Consider the following 23,317-nt stretch of genomic DNA (forward strand, 5'->3'; position numbering starts at 1 on the left):
CGTAAGATACCGTGACAACAGACACAGGGGGAAAATGCGCGGTGAACTTACTACAAGCAGGGAAGCGAATGTTTTGCCCCTGCGACGTTTTGGGGTGAAGACTTTTCCCTCTCGTCTAGTCGCACGTTAAACAGAGCGAGCGAGTGCAGAAGACGTCAAATACGTGTAGCATGCAACGTCGCAAAAAGACATCGCAGCTCTCTGTCCACGGTTTCGGCGCGGCTGCAGAGGCGAGAGTGAAAAACTTCGCTTCACTTATCAGTGTTGCCAAACACGACTGTTAAAAAAAGAACTGTATTGAAATTAAATGTAGTTAAGGATTGCAATCAAGCCGTTAACTTTGAGAAGTGTAAACGTTTGTCTTCGTGTTCTACGAATAGGGATCATATGTTCGAATACCGTACGAGTCTTGGGATGCTTTCAGACCGAAGCGAGAAGCGACACGTGTCACTTGGAAACAAACACTCAATAATATATGCTATGCTGCACGGGTAGTGTTACTTCAGTGAGAAACCCCTCGTTGCTTGTCGCTTCGTCCCAATGGAACTTTCGTACCGAAGCGATAAATGGCTTTGGAAACAAAAATTCTTAAATAAATAAAACTTTCTAACAAATGTGATATGACAAACTACACGTGCCACTTGCATGTTTCACGCACTGGGGATGTTATGGTGTTGCTTCGGTCTGGTGGTCATGCCTACGCATTGAATGCTTTCTTGCAGAGAGATTTTAAACCGAAACGACAGGCAACAAGTAGCAAACGACGGCTGCAAATGACACTGAAGTTCATACCGAAGTGACAAGCGAAAAGAAAGACAAGCCACTTCAGTCTTCAAGTAAGCATTCACTGTTAAAGCCCGAACACCAGACCTAGGCGACCAAATTCAGGATATTGACAAACGGAAGTAACAGGCGAGACTTGCTTCTTCGTTTCGAAACGTGTCGCTTCTCGGCTTCCGCTTCTGAAAGTCATGGATGTCATGCAGCGTGTCGCCTTGGTCTGTTAGAGCATTTGAGAAAAACGCTTGCTTGTAGACAGAGGTATCGTGTCACTTGTCACTTCGATATGAACACCCCCTCCCTTTTGCCGGATCGCTTGTCGCCTTGGTCAGAAATCTCCATTCTTATCCTCATCATGGCCGAAAGGAGACAAGTAACGAGTTTCTACTGATAGCATCGTTTCCTGGTAATGGAAGAAAATGAGCTTTACAAATGGATTTCTGTTTACCAGTATTATAGTAAAACCCAACTAATAATTTGTTATAGGCACATATAGAAGGGTCACATTTGGAGGAATAAATTCTATTGTAGCATTTTGTTTGATTGCAGGATTAAAGCCGACCCCCGTGGTGGAGTGGTTAACACATCGCGCTACGACACCAGGGTTCCCGAGTTCGAATCCCGGTCTGGGCATGGATGTTGTGGGAGTCGATTCATCAATTTCATGATATCATCAGTCATCCCCATCTTCACAAATTAGCCATCAGTGGTACAAAAAGCGAAGTAAAACAAAACAAATCAATTACAATTACACTTGGAGGGTTAGAAGATAATAGAAAAACAGATCTGGTTCCAAAGTTTTAAGTTGGCAACATTGACAGCTCGGAAGCAACAAGACGGCCAGGCGAGAGGGGAACCCCGTCGGCATTTGCACGTACCTTTCCTCGCCTCTCAACCCCCTGGGATGTTCGGTACCAATACATGCGAAATAGATCCAAGATTTTACACACCCACACTTCCTGGTCCCAAGAGATGCGATTAAACACCACACTTTTACACAGACGTGAAGCTTCCAGAGCTGGCAGAGTTTAACACACACGTTAACACACAAATCGAACAAATGGCGACTTCTTGGTACCTTCGAAATACTTCGCGTACATGTCGAAAGGGGTCTCAGGAGTCTCGCAATGGTCTTTTCTTTGTTGGGACCGGCAAAAGTCCCAACAATTTTTTTGGTCCCATTAAGAAAGGTGTTTAAACATACACTGGTTCCCACAAGAATATATATCTGCGTACTCACACACACACACACACACACACACACACACATACGTGTAAACGTGGTCTTATAAGGCCCGAGTGAGTGTACATATGTTGTTGGAACCACTATAATTTGATAAATTAGCATAATCAAAGTCATTTTAAAATGTCGAGACCATGCATGTGATTACAAATACCACCGTGGTTTTTGAAAATTATCATTTATGCAGTTTCCCTCACGAAAAAATGGTTACTATTCTTGTTGGAACCTGGTACCAATATCACCTGTCTAATTTACGTGTTGTAATTTTTAATACAATTGCATCCATTGTGGGTACCGATCAATATTGCACAAACCGTCCAACCAATCACAATTCTTGTAGGTCACATGATTTCTTCCTGTGTGTAAGAAGCTACGTGCCATACCGAATTGGGCAATAGTTGTGAAATGCGCTTTACGGCGTCAATTGAGAGCGCGTAGCTTGCGCGTCTCTGTCTCGGCACAGAGCATTAGGAAGGGGGGGGGGGAAGAGTTCCTCTCGCGGGAAGGGCGCAGTTGAGGAAGGGCGCAGTCAGACTGCTGCGCAGTCAGTGGCGTACTGAAGGAGTTTTTGCCTCACTGTGGAATTGAGATAATAATCACATTTACCCTAATCGCTTACTCTTAATTTTTACTTTGCATACTTTTTTGTGTTGTTTGAAGATTTCAGAAATCAAAGCAGACTTGTGCGGCCTATCATGCCGCAACGGTGTGAACTTTATTGGCACGCTACCAAGCGAAACGCAATAGGTAACAAGCGACAAGAGATACGTATCGCTTGGAAGTGAACCCTCAGTAATCAATTCGACCTTTCGCATTGATGCGACAGGGAAAGCTGCACATGTCTTTTTCCGCTCGATGCATTAGGTTTTTCGCTCATTAGCGGTGAATTTCTTGCTTTAGATTGAAGTCGCCAGTGTTCATGGGCGCCCGGAAGGGGGGCAAGGGGGGGCGTGCCCCCCCTGGAAAATGAAAATCAACCAAAAATTATATATTTCACACATATAATTTCATTTCAGCCACAATAATGTGTGTTAATGCACGAACATGATAAATTCAAATTTAAGCAATATTTTTTTAGAGAACATTGGGGAAAATGTGGCTTAGTTGCCCCCTGGAAAAAAATACCTTCCTTGCCCCTCCCTGGAAAAAATCCTGCTGACGTTCATGCCAGTGTTGCCTGTCGATTGTCGTCTGCCACTTGTCGCTTCGATCTGAAGTCTCCTTGAAGGGGCAAGGGGAAGAATTCTGACTGAGGCGACAAGCGACAGTGTGCTTCCACATCGACAAGAGACACGGGTCCCTCTTGTCATGTAGACTAAGGCATTCACCACCCGTGCACGACAACAAGTGGAGGCGTCACGATGCACAACATTGATAAAATAGCCAGTTTGAGTGACACAACCAAGCGACATGCAATATTTGCAGCTTACCTTGCTTTATCAGTTCAAAACGTTGCATTGATTACCGAGGCTTGTCGCTTGTCGCTTTACGCTTCGGTCTGGAATCTGCTTAAACGGCATAAACGGCAGGCGACTGGCGACATGGAGATTTTATACCAAAGCGACAAGCGACATTAGACCATTTAATATAAGGCAAAACTTTCACCGCGCATGAGCGAACAAAAGTACGAAGCGACATGATGCACGGTATTAACAAAACTGGCCAATCAGAGCGACACGCAAGCTACAAGCTACAGCTGCATCCTGTCGTGTCGCTTCTGTTAAAAAGGTTCAATTCATTACTGCTGGTTCGCTTCCAAGGGACACGTGTTGGTTCGTGTGTAATCTCCCTTACAAAGCATAAAAGCTGCAAACGACAGACGACAAGTGAGACGACAAGCGACACGGAGAATTCACACAAAAGCTGCAAGCGGGAAGCGACACTAGCACAGTTAGTTTAAATTTAAACATTCACCTCGCATGAGCTAACAAGAGCACGAGGTGACAGGATGCACGCTATTGAGAAAACTGCCTAATCAGAGCGACACGTGCAGCTTGTCCTGTCGCTTTGATACGAAAGGTTGCATTTATTTCTGAATGCTGGTTTGCAAGTGAAGCGTGTCATGTGCAGCTTCTCTCTGAAAGCTACACCAAGCCATTGTTTTATTGAATTCTCCTCAGGAAAGGAAGAGAATGCTTATACAAATATAGTCTCCGTAGATCATTTACGAAGCCACTCGTTGTATTTGAAACTCTATTTTATGTGCACACTCAGCGTGCACTTTAATCTACTGAAGCGGCCTTAACAAATTATTCGCTGGAACTAGGATCTCACTTTCCTCATCGTTGTGAAGGGTCACTCGCAATAGAATTGTTACGATTTTATCTCTCTGGGTGAGAACAGAATTTGGAGACTATAGTCCACAAAAATTTACTTCTTCTGTTGGAGTTATTAGATTGGGGGCGGAGGGTGGTGCTTCAGATAGCTGTTCCATGTAGACTGTACATTTGAACAAAAGGAGCAAAGGAAAAGTATATTATTTAATTTCTTTGTAAAATGAATTAAGTGTTAATTTACCAGAAGTCCAGTACAGTAAAACTATCCAAGTATATAATGGTGTGAGTCTTAATCGACATTTTAATTAAACCATTCTTCACAAACTGATTCAAAATTGAATAGAGCAGTGGTTCCCAAAGTGTGCTCCGCGGCGCCCGGGGTGTGATATTTTCACTGAAATGCCACTTACTTGTTAGTCTACAGATGGTTTTAGATATGATTGTTTCAAACATTTGTTTATTTAGTCCTTTTTACATAATCAATGTTTCTGAATTTGAAATATGTGCTTAATTTTTAACTTAAGGCAAGCATCCTAACAACACTAACTTAGCGTTGCAAGTTTTAGATAGGCCTATGCCTACATTCTGACTTGGGCGCCGCGGAAAAAATTTGAAACTACAAAGTTTGGGATCCCCTGACATGGAGTATAATTTTAATAATGAATGATTGACGTATAAACTCGATGTGAAGCGTACAGAAATGTTTGTTTCGCGAATGGAGCGGACAAGAAAATGTTTTATAAATCTCATTCCTTGCAACCACCCATTCACAGTAACTGTTGATCACCTGACCTCTACTTCCACGTCACCCATGAAGTTTGCTGGTGTTTCTTTGCGTCCTAGCACAAGCATTTCGTTTTCGCGCCTTTTTTACCGGACGCCCGGTCCTTTCTTACTTCGGTTGTTATTCTCGCAGTCAAGTAGGAGGGGTACGAGTTCCACCTAAGGCCTCCCCGATGGCCCTGTCGACCTCCTTGGCGGAGCGGTTAGCACAGCGCGCTACGACGCCAGGGGTTCCGGGTTCAAGTCCCGGGTAAGGCATGGATATTTGTGTTTGTCCAAATGAGAAAAACTGAAAATTGAGAATAACCGAGAAATGAAAACCTTGAGATTATAATGAAAAAAGGGGGATACTTCTGGTTAGGGGTATTCCTTTAAAAAAATGGCGTAGTGGTTCCTTCGTCGCCTTGTAATCAAGGGGTCCCAGGTTCGATACCTGGTGGAGGCACTTCGTGGTTTGGATTCCACTTTAAACTGTAGGTCCAGTCCCGATTAGCCTTACTGTGCATATAGCGGACTTAAAACACCAACTCAAAACAAACGAGTTCCACCTGCACCAAAAGCAAGCATACAGTCAAGAAGTTTAAATATCGTACGTCTTCAGGATAAAAAATAACCCTTTTTACCACCTTGCTACCTCCATATCACAAACACGTCACCCTTGCAATACGCAACCACGAATAAGAAAGAGAAAAGAACCAACGTTCTCGAGGCCGAGTTGGGAGAAGTATATTATGGTAAATAATCATATCGTACAGTCACGGACACTTCTTTGTTGTAGCAACACTATTAACTTTCAACGGAATCATTACTACCCAGAAGTGTCCGTGACAGCACAACCCTAATCTGATGCTGCGTTACATTTTTCTGGAATGTCGACTAAAAAACTCTCATAACTTGTCGCAATAAAACAAGTGGCTTCACCAAAGTGAGGTAGAGACGAACACACCATTATTCTGCACTGTTATCTCAAGAGTCCGATATTAGCAACATAGGGAGACATTTCTTAGTCACAAGAAATGCTTTAAATTAATTACTTATAAAAAGTAGACGGTGTCGTCTTGGCAGAACATACTGACTCAAATACGGTCTAGTTTTATTATTGTGTGTAGTTTTACCAACTAACCTTGAAAGAGACAGTTTGGATCGACGTACACACGGAACATTTTCAACCAATGGCAGCAAAAAACATGTCGCTACTAATACATAGCGACGTAGTGCCACAAGCCTACCAGCATACAATGAACAATCTCTATTTTATGGTGGTATTTTAAGACTTTTAATTTTAATGTCGTTGGAAAGGTGTAGAGTTCTAAATACAAAAAATACTAATAAATAATATGAATGTGAAACATGCAAGGGTAAAGTAAAGTGCATTACAGGTTTGCATGGATGTAGTTGTAAGGAGCCACATATTATATCACTCTTAATGTCCCAATATTTTGGAACATTTCTTGATTTAGGGCAATTATTTGGAAAATATTGACCGTCGACGAAGCTGCTATGGCTGCAGTCATCTGTAGAAGACACAGAAAATCTCAGTCCGGATCAGCTCAATCTATGGCATAAACTCGTTCTGACTCTTGTAATTGTTATTCGGTCCAGATTTGAAAGCATAACTGATGCAAGGCCTCTTGTTGAGTGAGCGTGTCATCCGTTTCTTTTCCTCCCTCCTAATTTATGATGGCGGGCCTCACGCAAAAATTGCATAATTTTAAAGAGTTGGAAGTTGCATGAACGTTTACTACACCCTATCTGAGAAATGATGACTACAATGACAGAAATATATTAATGTTGCAACAAAGTTATCATTGAGAAATTACAACATCTTGTAACTTGGATGTCTAGAAAAGTATTACAAGAAAGTTTGAACATTGTATTTTTGACTTCATTAAAACGTGATGAAAATGTAGGAACATTTTTATTAGATTCTCGTATTTACAGTCAAAAATACAATTAATACCTGCTATTTAAAATATTCTGGCACAATACCGTCTCCCCGATGGTTCAGTGGTAGCGTCGTCGCCTTGTAATCAAGGGGTCTTAAGAAATCTTGTTAATAATAAGTTGATAGGATTATTTGTGTGTAAAATATTTGTGTTGACGTAAGAAAGTGAAGAGAAAAAGCTGTATAGTTTGATCGGCTGAGCAGGAGGCTCTTTCGTTGCAGCTGTACGGGATTAAGGGATTAGCAAGCTAGCGATAAGTAGGTCAGTGCTACAAACATGGTTCGAACGTCGATCTCTCCTTCTCAGGACGAAACAGCCGAAATAGGCTGGAATAAAATACTTGAATGCTGCGGAAAATAAGTTTGTTATGAGGGGACAATAGAATGTAGTTTTTGTAAAAAGTTGTACCATAAATCTTGCGCGGGAATGAGCGAAGAAGAATTTACGAAATTTGAGTTGCATAGAAGAATTTTTTTCTTCCAAGATATGCTACACGCTGTCAGAAAAGGAAAAGTGCACAGGGTGTTCAAAAATTAACTGACGAGAATAAAGAGAGCGTTAGCCTCACGACACTTTTATTATTTATGAAGCAGAGTAGAGAAGACGATAGGCAAGAGCAGCTTAAATTTAGAGAAGAGGATAGCTTTGGCTGCAAGTCGTCTCACTCTTCTGGCTTTAACTTTAGAAAGATCTGACCATTAAAATTTCGAGACAGCAGGGGAGACATAGTTTTCATTATTATTATAATGGTTGATTCTACATTCTTAATTTTTTGTGGACGCATTTGGAGGTGTTCATGCACCACTGGCAACCCCCGTGCTCACTCCTATGCCCTCACATATCACTTTTAATTTGCTTCATATGTACAAGATGTTGTTTGAAAGTGTGTTAATATCGGGTGTCTAATAGAGCAAAAAAAATAAATATTATACTGTTACTCTTCTTTGTACTCATAATATATATATATATAGGTTACTGGTACTCCCTTTTGGCGTAGTGGTAACGTCGTCGCCTTGTAATCAAGGGGTCCCGGGGGGTTCGATAAAAAGTTTAGTCAGAAAACGGTTCGGATTCCAGTTTAAACTGTAGGTCCAGTCCCGATTAACTAATCTGTAAGTAAAGTGGACTTAAACACGAACTCGATCATTCTATCAATTTGTTTATTGAAAGGTTCTATTCGGAAAAGAAACAAAGCGTTTTCGTTACTTACGAAAAATTATCCAACTTTAACCAACAGAATTATAATCGAGACGTTGTTTTATATATCTCGGTTATGACTGCCTGGAAAAGTTAAAGTACGTAATGATTGTTAAACGTCGGTCGACTCATTTTCTTAGCACAATAAATTCGGCTTCGAATTTCTATGTCGATTTCATCTGTCGTATGTGGCAAATAAGTAATTAATTAGAACCATATATATATATAAGAGACAATAAACATATCATTTTGGGGGCAGGGGGTAGCTACAGACTGCATTTACGCACAGTATCGGCAGTATTAAAAAACAAAGATTGGTAATTGCTTTGGTAATATATCAAGAGGTTGATTTCTGGTTAAATATTTTTTTACTATTTCGGTGATGTAAATTTTATCGCAAGAGAAAATTCTTGCACTCCGCAGAAGAGAAATCATGTATTAATTTCCGAATCATAATCACCATTTTATATCATATGCATATCATTAACATTCTTCTGTTAAGCCTTGCATGTATCCTGCAGCGAACGACGGAAACCTGTCAAAATACTTCATGGCAACCAACCACGACTGTAGAAATGCATGTTCCAACGAACGTCTATTTCAGGCGCCAAACAGTCGGGAGTTGTATCGCTGAGAGCTCGAGTTTCGGTTTCGCTTGTAAGTGAGTGAACACCACAAGCAACAGTGGCGTGTGCATGGGGGCAATTAGTCGGGAATACAGTACTGCTAATATGCTTCAAGTTCGCTGTAAAATTAACTTCAACTGCAAATAAAGATGGCGAAATGGTGTAAATGTTGTCTGCTATCGTAATTGTCCCCAATGACGTAGTGGTAACGATATCACATATAATGATTTGGTCAGGCGTTCGATCACCATTACAGCCTCAGCGGCTGTTTCCATTGGATGATATTCAGCCAACAACGTCCCCCACAATTATGTACGCGAAATCACACCCATTGTAATGATTCCGACAAACGTTTCGGAGCGTGTTGTAAACACTCTTGAAGGTGCAAATATAACGATTATATTCTAAATGTAGTCTCTTAACAGTGGGGCGTTACCCCCACACCCCCTATACGCCTTCATGGCGTAGTGCTAAGCACTTTACCTTTCTTTTACCTCTTAACAATGACCATACTATCTATCAGACTAGATAAAACGATGTGTAGGGCTTCACACACCCTTCAATCGCGGCTAATTTGGAGGTGATGGTGATGTGATGTGAACAAGAAAAAGCATTGATTCAATATTAACATATTATTTTGAGGTTTAGAGAATGATAAAATATGTGTAAAACTCGTGCAATTGGTTCTCTTTTTTTCAATGATGATAATTTTGCAATTATTATAATTATTACATAACTGCACCTAATATAAACTACAAAGGAAGAAATTATTCATTAGAAAATAGTTTCTTGAATTTTAACCCTCCAGTACTCGCGCGGGTGACCATTGTCACCCAGCCCCTTTGTTTTCGTTACCGCCAAGTAGTGTGGACGAGGGGAGTGGTAGGGGCTTCAGTACCTTCCGCCTACATTTCCAGCTACCTGACTAGTGTGCTTTTGTATGTTGTAGTGAACAGTGGCCCTTGTTATTGCGCTTGAAAGTCAGTTGGGTGACACTTGTCCCCCGCGCGATTAACGGCGTTATGAATGCACCAAAGCGTCCAAGACTCTGTAATAGCTCTCTTATTTTGGACGTATTGCTTGGTGAGAGTTCCGATGAGGACCATGTTGTGGAGAATGATAGTGACGATGGTGGAGATGACCATTTAGTTGTCCAGGACGATCTCTTTGACACCGAAGAAGAAGGTGAGCCAAAAAGGACCAAGTGAAAAATGGCAAAAATGACCTGGCGTCAAATGCGGAAGAAGAATCCAGTGATGAAGAGGACATCCCATTTGCAAATTTATGCATGGTAAGAGACCAGTTTAAAAATGTAATGAAGTGGAAGAACTATCCCCTCAGCCCAGAAATATACGAACCAGAGCTGACAACATTATTTTGTGGCTCCCAGGACCAACTGGACAGGGTAGGGAAGCACGCAGTGCACTTGATTGCTTTGTACTTTTTAACGTTATTGGAACTATAGTTACATCAACCAACATTTATATTGACCATATAAAGGAGCATTTTAGCCGAGACAGGGACGCCAAACACACGAATGTTTATTGAAATTCGTGCTTTCATAGACATTTTGCTACTAACCGGCTGTTTGGGGAATAACAGGAAAAAAACTAAGCAGGTGCGGGACAACTCTGCAGGGACTGGTGTGGAAGTCTGTTATCTTGCCATGAGTGAGAATAGATTTCATTTTCTCATGCGATGTCTTCGTTTTGATGACATCAGAGATCGTCAGCAGCGAAGAGAAATTGATCGACTTACGCCTATCAGAGAAGTCCTAGAACTTGTGGGGCAAAACTTGCGGCACATAAAAACAATAAAGACTTAAATATAGCTGTGGTCAAGGCCTGATGTCACTGCTATCTGTGTGGGGAGCGAGAGACAAAACCACCAGAAAACATTGTGAAAAATGTGACCGTCATATCTGTAATGATCATTCATCAATTGTTTGTACTCAATGCTTGGAATGGGACTAAGGTAATACAAACATTGCAACTGTAAAATATTGCTGACTTCTTAGTATTCTTATGTACAAATGTATTTCTGTAGTTAAACATTCATTTCAATCTTGATATTCAAAATGTGAAACAAAATAAGGACATTATAGGCCTAGTTATTACATTGAAATTTTCAACCTACAATATGCGTAAAATAAATATTACGAGCAACAAACATTGTTGTGACTATACTCTTTGTATATGTAAAATGCAGGGTACGCTTTAGCGATTTCTTTTGCCTTATAATATTAGCCAAAAATATGTTAATATATATGTTTATGGATTCCCATTAAAGCTGTCTTTCAGATGAGCAAGGAATTTTACAATGTTACCCTGCATTAAAAAAAAGTTATGGTAGCCTAAAGTTTAAGATATTTTTTCCATACAAAAATTTTGTTAAAGAACGATTTGGTAATTTTTTTCTTACAACACCTGTTTGATACAAAAATAATACAAAAACCACTTTTAAGTGTCGCTAGAATAGATTGTAAATATAACAAAACAAAAAAATCCACCATACTATAATTAGTCTTTTCGAAATAAATAAAATACCTTATGGGTGACAACTGTCACCCGCGCGAGTATCCGTGTTACGGGATGCCACGCGAGTACTCGAGGGTTAATGTTAAAAAATATCAATGTCTATTCATGACACTGATTAGGAATGACCTACTAAGAGCACAGACTGTCATGAATGACTAGCATGTGAGTCAACATGTGAAAACACCGTTACGAGTAGAACCCAATATACAGAGCCCCTGGTAGCAGCAGATTTTTCATTTATACTTTAGGAAAGTTCAAGTTGCTGCTTCTCATGTACTAGTACATGCATGCTAAATATTGAGGACAAAGAGATGAAAACAATTCTCCCCTCTTCCTTTGTTGCTACTAGCGTTTTAGGTGAGAATATTTACGTTTTGAACGCAGAGTTTCCCTCTCCCCTTGTATGAATACTGCGGCGAATTCAGCAGTCTTTCAACAACCATCCCTCCACCCTCAGTGATGTCTCATACTTACACTATATATAGGCCTAACCTTCAAGTACATTAACTTGACATTTGTGTGAAAATGTAAAACATTTTACCAATATATTTTAGGTAGCCTTACTGTGCATAAAGTGAACATAAAACACCAAATCAACCAACAACCAATATATTTTAGGCGAACCTAACTACAAATATTTAATTTTCGATAGTTATAACTGCGAAAGTCTGCTAAAGCAACACTTTAATCCAACATCATGCAAATATCATTTATTTTATTTTAACGGTTATCCCAACGTTAGCATTTTTCACATGTCCTTTTGTAAGCAAGGGGTTCTGTGTTCGATGGAGGCATATAGTGTTATGATTCAACTTTAAACTGTAGGTGTCCACTATGACTGACCTGTTTGTACATAAAGTAGATTTGAAATAAAACCTCAAGTCAATTACCTGATTCTTCTAAGTTTTTAGGACCAAAACATCACTCGGAACGAATTATTCGGAAATCCTCGTAACTACTTATCGTTCTTAAATTTTACAGTGATTTTATAATTGTTTTTTTGCAATCCTGTAATATTGTATATTTCCCAGTGTTGAAATCTTTCTATACATATATAAATGGTGGACTAAGAACGATGTAACTTTCTTATCAAGGTTTTTATTAAGGGCAAGGTCCGTGAAGACTTTCTCCTACCCCGCTTGAAGAGGTCTGTCCATAACAGCCCCTTTTCCGCGAGGGGTGGGGGTCGTAAACTTCTGGCGTCACCTCGGAAGGAAGCTTCTCCTCTGCCTTGACAAATTCATTTCAAACAACGACGAGGTGTCAATATTTTCCAATAGTTACAACAAAATATTTAACTCATTATATCTTTTATTTTATTTCTGGGGTATGAAATGGACGCAGACATTTATCTAGAAATATATTCCGGGAAGGGTTCATGAACGTTGGTCAATTGTATCACATATAATAGTATAATATGTATCACACAAAAATATCTTGGTATTACAATATCTGCTAATAACACTATGTTAAAAGACAAAGAATAGACGGATCTATGGCAGAGTGCGTAAAGGGTTGACTTTCATAAAATAGGAATAATAATTATTATTATGTAATAATTATGGATGATTTGTGAATAGAGGCAGGGAGCTGTGGTGATTAAGTCGGTAGGGCGTCTGACTGCTACGAGACCCGAGATTGTTATTTTTATTGATTTATTGATATTGATTGAAATGCTTTATTTTACTTCGCTTTTTGGGCAATTTTTGGCTAACTTGCGATAATAATAATATATAATTATTATTAATACCGAAATGTATTTTTTTTTCTAAATTTTCGGACCAACCACCGACAAGAGTAAAATTTAGTTCAAGATCTTTCTCCTTCCTCCTTACCTATTGTTTACAAGGTGTAACAAAGAATGGACTTTCGTGTATTATGTCGCAGCAGGAACTGAGTTCCTCCAACAAACAGAGTTCCGGAGCGTTCCGGCTCACTGGTCATACTGTAATCAAGTATTTTGCTTTTTAAATTTAAGTAGCTACTTCGCAAGTTTTCCGGGGGAGCTTGACCCCAGAACCCACCCTCTAAATACGACGTTGCATACAAAAATTCCAACAACAATTGCATACATATAGGTCTGTATACTAATTCAAAACATTCGTGCCTCCAATGCGCTTCCATGTGAAAAGACTGGCGAAGGAAGGCAAGTGCTTTCGCGATGACGTCACAGAATTCTCGACCGCAGGGGTTGTTAGAAAAGCCCAGTTATGACGGGACCTTCTCAGACGGGGAGGAAGAATGATTCTACGGACCTTGATTAAGGGCTCCTGGATTCGATGTCCGGTGGAGGCACATATTGTTTCGGATCCCATTCAGTCCCGATTAGTCGATCTGTTCACAAAGTAGACTTGCAACAACCCATTATCTCTTTACCTTAATATCCAGGAACAGTAACTTGATTGATTGATTGATTTGGTGTTTTAAGTCCACTGTATGCACAGTAAGGCTAATCGGGACTGGACCTACAGTTTAAAGTGGGATTCGAACCACTTGTACCTCCACCGGGTATCGAACCCGGGACCCCTTGATTACAAGGCGACGACGCTACCACTTCGCCATCGGGGAGGCTAGGAACAGTAACTTGTCGATCTGAACTAAGTCACTAATTCTACACATGTTTACATAGTTTATTTATTTGTATTACCATCGTTAGAATTAAATGCAAAATTTACTTCAGTTTTCCTCCAAAACGCTTTCAATTCCAATCTTTATTCTTGCATAGCATCTGAACTTCATACAAAAACATGTCAGAATTTGAAGGAACACGGCACACAGTAATGGCAAGAGAGAGGGGAGAAGGTAATGTAATGCGACGGTCACACGTCGCGAAATTTGTTTGCTATTGCTAAGACCCTTAAATCTGTGATTGTCCCTTCATTCATTTCTGGCATTCATTTGCATCCTCGCAATTAGCCAGAAGTGGTAGAAATGCGACGTCAAAAGAGCTAAATCAACTAACAATAAGTATATTAATAAGTGCACAATCCATGTATGACGCTTCGAAAGGTGGAATTTTGAATTTAGTAATCCTCTCTCAGTTGCGTAGCAATATGCGAAGCCCTGGACGAGATTAGAAGGCGAGGCCCGCATCCAGTGGCGGAAATTAAGGGGAAGTGGGGGCGAGCAGTCGCTTCCCCCTTTTTTTCCACCTTTGCGAGAGCACTATGCTAAACCTTATCTACCAAGGGAAAGTAAACTGTCCATGTATTTTTTGTTTTATAATCATTGATGCGTGTTTACAAGACATTCCAATTTAGTCGCGACAGTCCATTTCTTCTAATCCCTGTCCCAATATCTTTCAAACTTAAGTCGTGTTTCGAAAATGTTTATTTTTTTGGGGGGGGGGTAACTCACATTTTGACATGTTCTTCATTTTAATAATGATTGCTAATACGTATAATTTAATTAATATATGTATTATTTTCTAACCATAGAATTATCATGGCTGTTCAATGGTGCTGGTACAAGAACGTTTCTAAAATAATGAAAACATTTTTAGTTTGCGGAACACAGTACTATTCAACTTCTGAGAATTGAATGCAAACAATAAGCACCAACATTAGTCTGTAAGCGATAGTGTTGCTGAATGCTGATTGTCGGATAGGGGGCAGAGGGCTTATCGGTGAGTTGATTTTTTCCCGATACTTTGGACCATAACATTGCAACTCTACAATTCTATAGCTAGGAAAGATAATAGTAGGCAAATTATTCACCACCATTTTCATTCTCTCTTTACCCTACATCTTGTGTTCTTCTAAGGGGTCATTGATTCTTTTGATGTGAAGCTTATGTTGACATCTGCGTTTCTATTTCAACCCATTATCATGACACTGTGGAAAACAGACTGAATGAAAATTCAAAGGAGATGGACATATTGCTTTAACCGTTGGGTGTACACTTAGCAATGTATCTACGAGCTAGCACTAGCTCGTACAATAATACTACCGAAACATTGGTGGTCACATCCAGTACTCCCAACAGAATTGCGCCTACCAGGGTCGACCACCTTGACGGAGTGGTTAGCGCAGCGCGCTACGAAGCCGTGGGTTCCGGGTTCGAATCCAGGGTTGGCCTTGGATGTTCTTGTGAGTGTTCCTTGATAAATTTCATCATATCGTTACTCATCCTCATCATCGCGATAAGCCAAAGTGTCAGAGAATCAACGTAAAATAACCTAACTCAACAAATCCAACAGCAATTCTGATCTTCCCTTTTGTTCCACATTTTCGGATCTGTCTCCAACCTCCTCAAAAATATCCTGGGTACGGGCCTGTTCTAGGAAGCAATAAAACAACGCGAGCATTTAAATGCCTCACACTTGCTTCGTGGCAGTTGGAGGCGTTTGTTGTTAACATATTATAATCGGGAGTGAAAGATAAAGAGAAAGAAGAGAATACAAGACAACGGGCTTTTTATTAATGAAAGAATAAATGGGAATAAATGTCTAAGCAAGTTATCGTGAATTGTTGCTAACTGTTTCACGTGAGAAAAACGACGATCATTTTTTACTTATTCCTGCCTGCCTGTATGTTATGCCCCTGATTTGACGTATTCATTCAAATTATAACGTTTAACTAGAATTTAAAACCAGATGAATACAGAATAGTTTAATATTATTGCCCACATGTTTTTTTCCCCCACTTCTATTTATAACTAACATTTTCCGTATGAAGCTAATGCGACTCGAGACACCTTTAGGCGCGAGGCCCCGTGCGGTTGCGCATTTCTCGCACCCCTTGCTTCACCACTGCCTCTCAATGCCTTGGATTGCCCCGAAAGTGAATATTCTTTACGTTGCTAAACTAACATTTTTTCCCTAGGATAGAGAAATGATCTACATTAATGAAGCAACAGAAGAAAGTAACGTATATTTACGTTTATTTTAAGCGTATTTCTACGTCGTAGGTTAATTGTTAATGCGCATTAATGGTGGAATCAGAACGCACACGATGACATATTCATTCCTTACCCAGGATTCAAAAGTAGGGCTTTAGCTTCGTAGCCACTTCTTCATGGAGGCCGGAAGGTAAAAAATGAATACATTTTATTAGATTATTTTTAGCGTCGCTTTTTCATTTTTGGCTAATCCAAACGACGTGGACGAGTAATAATATGATGAAATTCACCGTCAAAAAAACACCCATGAGCAGACCGGGATTCGAACCGAAACCACGTACCGTCGTAACGCACTGTGCTAACATTTCCTCCACGAAGGTCAGCTGCAATATAGTCGAATCTACTGAATACGTTCGTTTTGAGGAGACTTCCCTTTATAATGCTTCACCAGAGCGTGGTTTTTGATTCATTGATTGATTTGGAATTTTAAGTCCACTTTATGCACAGTAAGGCTAATCGGGACTGGACCTACAGTTAAGTGGGATCCGAATCACTGTACCATGTGCCTCCACCGCGTGTCGAACCCGGGACCCCTAGATTACATCAGAGCGTGGTGTTGATCATTCATGTCTCCTTCAATACGGCAGAGATCGAGAATGTGTGGAGCCATATCATTTGCTCGAATGGTGTCACGACACGGTGCCATACACAGGGGGAACTTTACTTTTTTTGTAGCAGTCGCCACATATATTTTGATGGCATAAAATCTACCTAACGCTTCGCTGTCCCTTCAAGTACATTTGCTTCTGTAACTTTGTAAATATTGTTTTATAAAGACAACACTGAGGGAAGGAATGCTCTATCTTCCATTAAACCTAAATACTGTGCGACCATTTACTTCATTGCATTATTAATTATAAAGTGCATTCTAATACACGGCTATAAATTATCAGGTTTAGAAACGGGAAGAGTATATATGTAGTTTATATTTTATTTTGCCATCTAGCAAGTAGTGTTTACTACAGTGGAATTAATATTTTCATTAATATCATAGAAGGCAAGTACATGTTGTTTACAGGCATTATTTATCAAAATGGAATGAAATCGATGTCTTCAACTCGAGGTTTTTCTCCTTCCTCAAAGTTTCTGTTGGGGACCATTATCAAATGTACATTTCATTGTTCTCTCGGTTGTTTTATGTATATGAAAATGCATTATACGCATATGATAATTCGAATATCTCTGCGTAAGTTTTTGTATGTTATACATATGTTATATATTTGAACTTTGAACACACACGCACACAAACCGAAGTAAGGAGCAGGACACATGGATATTGTGAAACTTACGCAATGGAGAGATCAAGCGTAAGATACCGTGTCAACAGACACAGGGGGCGAGCGATTACAGAAGACGTCCAATACGTGCAGCAACGTTGCAAGAAGACATCCAGGGTTTCGCCGTGGCTGCAGGCCGAGAGTAAAAACTTCGCTTCACTTATCAGTGTTGCCAAACACGACTGTTAAAAAAATAACTACATTGAAATTGAATGTAGTTAAGGATTGCGATCAAGCAGTTAACTTTGAGAAGTATAAATACTTAGTTCCGTGTTCTACGACTAGGGATCCTGTGTTCGAATCCCGTACGAGTCTTGCGGAGCTTCCCGACCGAAGCGAGAAGCGACATTTGTCACTTGGAAAAACATTCAATAACAAATGCAACTTTTCGAACCGACATGACAACGTGCACGTCTCCCGTCGCGTCGTTGTTTTCGGGTGGCATCTGCTGGTAGCGCAGCTGCAGTAAATGTTCGACGGGTTCGATACCAGGTGGAGGCACATAGTTGTTCAGATACCACTTTAAACTGTAGTTCGAGTCCCGATTAGCTTTACTGTGCATAAAAGAGACTTTAAAACACCAACTCAATCAATGTACTTTATAATCAATAAATGTAAATCATATTCTTAGTTCTTAAATTCTTATTTACATTTTATTGCTCGAACAAATTAACATTGCTCAAACAATTACATTACATTTACATGTAAATGTAACGTAATCGTCTATTTCGACTGTTAATGTCGATTTGTAGTACCTGAAAAGTTTCAAATGATGAACAAAATAGTATATTAACTAACTGCTACGATCCTAGCTGTAGTTCAATACCAATTCAGGATAACAAAACTATTGGAAAACAAATTTTGTATCGAAACTTTCCAGGATTTATCCATGCTATAAAGCCGCGTTTACACCGGGGTTGCTCACACACGTCACCAACAAATTTTGGTAAATTTCGAAAAAACGCTTCTGAATTTCTTATCAACATCTCACGTTAGCAACAGATTTCCCTTGTTGGAAACAGAAATGTTATCCACTAGAAGTCGGTAAAGATCAAAGGACACTTCCGTTACAATTACTTTCTGCCCGCAGTGAAGGTCTCATCCAGAATCTTCTGTCTTCTCTGTTGGGTCAAAATGACTCATGTTGCCACAGAGAGTAATCAACTTCCTCCACAGTCGGCATCTTGCAGCCAAAATGTAAACAAAAGTTATTAACAAAAATAAAGTGAAAGTAGTGTTATGGCAACCAACATTTGTTGGCAATATCTGTTCTTAACCGTGTTGGTAACAAAATGTTGATAACAGTTGTAGGTAACATTCGGTGTAAACGCGGCTTTATCCGTCCCGTACCGCTTTCTCCGCAACGGTTGCCATTTGGCAGACACTCTTTATCTCCACATGTGGCTTCTGTGGCTGGAATTTATACACGCACGTTGCATAACTGCACTGTCGTGGTTTTTGAGAAAAGAATTGCTGTAGAAATGACGTTTAAATTCCCGTGATGAGATTATCGATCGAGGCAGAAACTGTAGTTGAATCTGTGACGCTTTGTTATATGTAGTTAGGCCTAGTGGCCGTAGACGTTAAAATGTTGTGTGATTTGTTAATTACCAAGAAAAAATGTTGCTAGTAATTTTGTAAAGCGCGCAGATCACGCTTTTTTTACTAGCAAATGTCTGTGTTCCTTGTAACTATTTTTATTCTACTCAAACTTATGTAGTTGTGGAGGAAGCGTTTACTTTAAAAAAAAACTGTGCACGGTGACTAATTGCGACTAAAATATAGGGAGAAAACCAGAGCTCATCCTCATCTTCGCGATTAGTCAAAAGTGGCAGAAATGAAAAGTGAAGTACACCAAAACAATCAATAATTTCCAATTTCCATCCGTTTCTCGGTCTTTATTTAGTTAACGATACGATACGGAGTCTCAAGGTCATGTTTCATGATGCTGAGGAACAGATATTCAGCTTTTGAAATGTCACTTAAAGACGTAAGTAATGGAATTCTAAACTATACGCTCTCCTCTCCCTACCCATCACACACATATGCATGCATGGGAGTGTTAAGGGGTGTTTCAGTTGCCTATCTGGACAGTGTTAGCTTAATTGTCATGAGTTCATTTCCCCCCTTTCACAGAAACCATTAGGTATATGAAGATAAATATTTGACCTTATTGTTTATGGGTATGCATTATCACCTTAGCACAGCTTTTCCTATTATTGTGAGTTGTGACGGTATTTACACTATTTATATGTGCCGCCACTGAAAATCGAATCAGAGACATCTTCATTACAGGCCGATAACGTTACTATACGAAAAGCGTTAATACACACCAGCAAAACGGTGACTGCTATATCAGTTTTGCACCCCCCCCCCCCGAAAAACAGATTAAGGAGGCCCTATATAAATCGAGTAGAGCAATTTCTCGTTCAGTATGTAGTACGCTATATATTTACACATAAAAAATCTAATTAGAATTCAGTAACACAATTGTTATGCAAGAAAAACTGCATGTTTTGTCGAACAAATTGAATAATAATAAGAAGAATATAGTTAAAATTATTTTGTACTTCGCCAAAATGTGTGTCTTGGAGTCTGACCTTGAACTGTATTTAGCAGACTAACGAGGCTCTGGTGCCTGGGTTGTGTCGTCCATGTAGGTTTGTGATTGCTACTTCATCAATCTGATCGTATTACCATTCACCCTCATCTTCGCAATTACCCAAAAGTAGTGGAAATGCAATGTTAAATAAATCAAATCAATCGAAGTCCACTTTGAAACCTCTCAAGTATAATGTTTCTCGTCTAGAAACATCGTACAGATTACGTAGATCATTTTGGAAACTATTGTGGGTATTGTTACCATTGTATTTTATTGTATTAGTCAACATCATTTGTTTGAAACTCGACAAGCATTCAAGTATTTCCTCTTATCTCTTGTGAATCCCGAACGAAAGGTCATCTCTCCGGATGGTTTCCAGCTTTGGCTGCAAGTCTCTTCAACCTACCGGCTCTAACTCTACTGATTGATTGATTGAATTTGGTAAGTATTTTATTAAGTCCACTTTCTGCACAGTAAAGCTAATTGGGACTGAACCTGCAGTTTAAAGTGGGATCCGAACCACTATGTGCCTCCACTGCGTATCGAACAGCGGGGAGGCCCCAGTTGTAACTCGAGAACGACCCAACTGTTAACATTCAAATTTGGAGGCAGCGCAGGAGACATTATTTTCATTATTGTAATGGTTGTTTATACATATTTTTTTTGAGGACATATGAGAGGGCACTCAGGCCCCACTGGCACCCCCCGTACGCACCACCATGCCTTGACATATCAATTTTCATTTGCTTCATGTGTGCAAGGAAATATTGACGATAACCAAAACTAAGGATGGTGTTTGAAGGTGTGATGATATCGGGTGTTTAGTAGGTAGAACAAGAGGAAGTAAATTTTACACTGTTACACTTCTTTGTACTCGTATTGTGTTTGTTTGTTTACTGGGACCTCCCTGTTGGCGTAGTGGTAACGTCGTCGCATTGTAATCAAGGGGTCCCTGCTTCGATAGCCGGTGGAGGCACTTAGTGGTTCGGATTTCACTTTACACTGTAGGTCTAGTCCTGATTACCCACACTGTGCATAAAGTACACTTAAAACACAAAATCAATCAATGAATCCTTTGTTTACTGAAAGGTGCTATTCTGATATGAGCAAAGCGCTTTCGTTACTTACGAAAAATTCTCCTACTTCAACAGAATTGTAATCTAAACTTTCTTTTATATATCGCAGCTATGACTGCGACTCATAATCACAGCTCCAAAAATTCTGGGTTCGAATTCGCATATCAGTTTCATCTGCCTAAGGAGGCCAATAAGTAAATAGTTAGAAATAGAGAGCGTTGGAAGAGACAGTAAACATACCATTTTGGGGGCAGGGTTACTGACTGCATTTACGCACAGTATCGGCAGTATTTAAAAACAAAGACAGCTATTTCCTTTGGTAATACATCAAAAGGTAAAGAAAAGTAAATGCTGTATTCATTTTGTTGATTTCTGATTAAATACTTTGCTATCTTGCCGTTGTTAATTTTATCCAAAAAGATGATAATAATCCATGTTATATCACACGAGGTAATACTAGCATTAACATTCTTTTATTACCCCTTGCAACAACCCTGCAGCGAAATACAGACAACTGTTAAAATACTTCATCGCAACCAAAGCAGTGGAACAAAGCCACGACTGTAGAAATGCAGGTTCCAACCGAACCTCAGTTGCTAAACCGTTCTCTGTCCCTGGCGCAAAACCGTCTGGAGTTGCATCGCCACTTGTGTGCCAGAGAGCTCGAGTTTCGGTTTCGCTTCTAAGTGAACAAGCCCAAGCAACACGTTCTTGCCGCCTTTAACCCCCCCCCCCCCCAAAGTTTAACCCTAGGCACCCGTTTGTTTGAGGCTGGGTGAGCTCCAGAGCCGTTTTATGCATGGACATGGCCGAAAAAAAATTGACCTTAGATCATCCACGGGACTCCCGTGGGAGCCAGGATCCCTACTGTATTGTGTATAAGCTACTTAGTTTCACTACAGCCCCTTCCCCCGCGCTCTTAATTAAAATGATTTATTGTTAGCAATAGCTTATCCGTGATGGGCAGGGGGGAGGGAGAGACTCCAAACCCACCACCTCTTTTTATCAAATTTTGAACTGTTGATATTTGTATAAAAAAATTGAAAATAAACTAAAGTCAATTACAATGTTCGCTACCAATATTTCTCAATTGCCTTCGTTCATAAAATGATGAAGGTAACGTACATACGAGGAAAATTTAGGTTGAGGGCCAATCAGCCCTAATACAGATGTATGTTCCACCAAGGTACTTGTGTACCTTGTAACAGTGTACAATTGGTTGGTAATTATGGTAATTAATGTAATTATTATAACAACTATAGAACTGCTCATATGTAAACAAAAAAATCATTGATTCAACATTAACATGTTATTTTCAGGTTTAGTGAATGATAAAATTTGTGTGTGACACTCGTGCAATATTATATAACTGCAGCTATATGAACAACAAAGGAAGAAATGATTCATTTTAAAAAATTGTTTCTTGAATTTTAATGTTAAAGAAGAAGAAAATGTGTGGGCCTCTGAAGCCTCCCTTATGTAAGTAGTCTGTCTACGTTTATTGTACGGCAGGGATAAGCTAGGGATAATATAAAACTTCTTCCAGTCTTAACTGCAGTTATTTTGTTAAACAATGGTTTCATGCATGCAATCATGTCTTATACGTATAATATTTCTGCAAGGGTTCTTTGGTCAGATTCTCATTCATTCAACATTTTGGCTGCCACCTATCCTCTTCTGTCTTTTCCTCTTGAGCCAGAATAGGTACAATTCAATTGTAGCCGATAAAAGGTAAAGCTAATGTAATTTGAGACCCTTTCCTGTTCAATTCCTACAGACCTTAAGATTGTAAAGTCGTGACTTAAATAACACAATTCATTTTTGTTGGAAGAACAGGTTTAAGTAAGGTATAAAAATAGTACAAATTGGTCGTGTTTCAAGTTTAGATATTAGAGAAACAAGTTACATCTTTTGAACAGGTTAAAATACAATATACGTATGTTAAAAATAAGAATAAAAACTATAAAAGCCAGTGAAATTGAAATAAATAATCGAGATTTCACAAGTAAGCATAAAGGAAAGGAAAGCTAACGCACAATTCTTGCAGTAATTATAAAATATTACTAATTGCGAGA

Source organism: Lepisma saccharinum, chromosome 2, assembly GCF_977018435.1.
Source record: "Lepisma saccharinum chromosome 2, izLepSacc3.1, whole genome shotgun sequence".
NCBI lineage: Eukaryota > Metazoa > Arthropoda > Insecta > Zygentoma > Lepismatidae > Lepisma > Lepisma saccharinum.